Raw genomic sequence first — 2,989 nt, forward strand, 5'->3', positions numbered from 1 at the left:
TATGAATGGACACTAGGTTGCTTCCGTATCTTGGTTATTGTAAATTATGCTTCAATAAACATAGAGGTTCATATATCTTTTTGAATTCGTGTTTTTGTATTCTTTGGGTAAATACCCACTAGTGGTATTACTAGATCCTATGATAAAGATAACTCAATTTTTAATTTTTTTTAGGAACTTCCATACTATTTTTCACAATAGTTACACCAATTTGCATTCCCACCTGCAGAGCATTAGAGTTCTTTTTTCTCCACATACTCACTAAGACTTGTCATTTCTTATGTTTTTTATTCTAGCCACTCTGACAGATGTAAGTTAATATTTCATTGTGGTTTTGATTTAGATCTCTATGATGACTAGTAAGCTAAGCATACTTTAACGTGTCTGTTGGCCATCTGTCTTTCTTGGAAAAATGTCTATTCAGGTTCTCTGCTCATTTTTAAACTGGATCTTTTGAGCTTGTTTTTTGTTTGTTTTGGTATTAAGTTGTAGAAGTTCTTTATATATTTTGGATATTACCCTTACAAGATATATCATTTGCAAATCTTCTCCCATTGCATAGGTTGCCTTTTTGTTTTGTTAAGGGTTTCCTTTGTGGTGCAGAAGACCCTGAATAGCCAAGCAATCTTGAGAAAAAAGAATGAGGTTGGAGGTATCACAATCACAGATTTCAAGATACACTACAAAGCTGTGACAATCAAGACAATATGGTACTGGCACAAAAGTAGACACATAGATCAATAGAACAGAATAGAGAGCCCAGAAATAAAACCATGATTATACGGTCAATTAATCCACAACAAAGGAAGCAAAAATATACAATGGGGAAAAGATGGTCTCTTCAACAAATGGTGCTGGGAAAATTGGACAGCTACATGCAAAAGAATGAAACTGGATCACTTTCCTACACCATAAATAAAAATAAACTCAAAATGGATTATAACCCTAAATGTGTGACCTGAAACCGTAAACTCCTAGCAGAAAACAGACATAATTTTTTTGACATGAGCCACAGAAATATTTTTCTAGATATATCTCTTCAGGCAAGGAACACAAAAGAAAAATTAAACTGAGACCACAACAAATAAAAAGCTTTTGCACAGTAAAGGATACCATCAACAATACAAAAATTTGTTGGTACTTTCTGATCTTTGGATCTTAGCTATTAAATTGAGAGATGCCAGTTACAGTCCCTTCCCCTGGCATCAGTTCTCTGCTATTCATTAAATTTATCCTTGAGGCTTAGCCTGGAGCCTTTAACCCCAGCTGTTCTCACAACTTTTGAAGTTTGTGATTTTCTGCTTCAAATTTCTTTCTGTTTAGCAAGTCTTTCCTGCCCTGAGCCTGACTGATATAATTGTAGATCAATATAAAAAGACTTCAAGAAATATTGAGTGAAAATATGAAATTCAGAATGATAATTCAACATGATACCATAAATACCTAAAAGAAACAGTAAATAATACTTCACATTTTAAGTGGATGCTAATATATGTACTTAAATGCAAGCGTTTATTTATGAAATGTTAAACAAATATGTGAAAAGATCTGGAAAAATTCACAAATCAATGATTATGCCCAATAGAAGGATAGAGATCAGGCAGAACTGAAAATAGTGATTAAAGAAATTTTATCTTGATCTATAATGGGTTTATTTTTTTCACAAGGATATTATGTTAATACATTGCTTATATAACCAAAATTATTTTTCAAATATTGTTGAAACGAAATAAAAGTCTATACTCGATATGATTTGAGTAGAAGAAAAAGTTGGAACCGGCAATAGAATACAACTTCTCAGGGAGTCAGGGCCAAGTTAATATTGACTAAAAATAAATTGTATTTGTTGGCTTTGTAGGACTTTCCAGGATGAGATGATAGCTTGATGGCAATAAGCTTCAAATCCATGAGAACACAGGGGATAAAAATCTCACAAATGTGTGAGCTACTTTTTAAAGAATGGAAGGAGTTTACCGGGCAGGGGGATTTGTCAGAAAAAGACATTCCAGGCAAGGAGTACAACATCTGGAAAGGTCCAGGATAGCATGTTTCAGAAATCTCCATTAACAATGTGATTGAAGAACAGGTGAAATGTAAGGGCACAATGGGAAATAAAACAGAGGCGTCTCTAGCATCAGGCGTCGTTCCTTTGGACAGGATGATTACCTCCACTGAACCAGCCCCAGGTCTAGGAACACAGAGATGGGAACGAGCCCTTGAGTAACTCATGGGTCTAGTAGGATATTCAGATGCATAAACAGAAGTTTTACAATTTGTGGAAAGTGTAACAACCAGGTGTATGCCTGGGGCAATCTGGAGCACCAGCCCCAGGGATATCAGGAAAAGCTTCCTGGTGGAAGGTAACTCCTGAGCTGTGTCTTGACTAAGGAATGGGAAGAGTGAATCACGCTTTTAATGGATTTGCAGATCATAATAGAGTGTAGGTTTTATTCTCTAAGGGTGTTGAGAATAAAACAGGGTGGAGTAGAATGGTAAGCAGTAGAGAGAAGTGCTCTTATACTAATTCTCCCTGATGACTAAGACATTGTCCCTGCTCTGATTGTGGCTGCTTTGATTCCTCCTAATTCTCTTTCATCAAATGACTTGGGAGAAAAATGTGGGGACAATCTCTCATTACTCTGGCTAGTAATTCCTGCCCTGCTGAATGACTTTTTCAGAGATAAGTGCGACTTAAAAAGCATAAACATAGGTTTATAAAATCAGGGATGATTATTTAATTGAATTTTCACATGGTACATACTCCTCTATTTAGAGAAAATAAAGTTTCTTTACAGAACCATGAGTATCAACTATGACAAATTTTAAATGAAGACAAATATTTTGAGGAAACAACATAAGAAAACATGATGAGGTGTTTTTTTCATAATTAAATATAATAATTGTAGAAAACACAACATATTATATAATAATATATAATTGTCTTTTCTGGAATCCTTTAATTAATCACTATAAACTGCAAATCTGAATT

This window comes from Nyctereutes procyonoides, unplaced genomic scaffold (genome assembly GCF_905146905.1).
Source record: "Nyctereutes procyonoides isolate TBG_1078 unplaced genomic scaffold, NYPRO_anot_genome, whole genome shotgun sequence".
Lineage (NCBI taxonomy): Eukaryota > Metazoa > Chordata > Mammalia > Carnivora > Canidae > Nyctereutes > Nyctereutes procyonoides.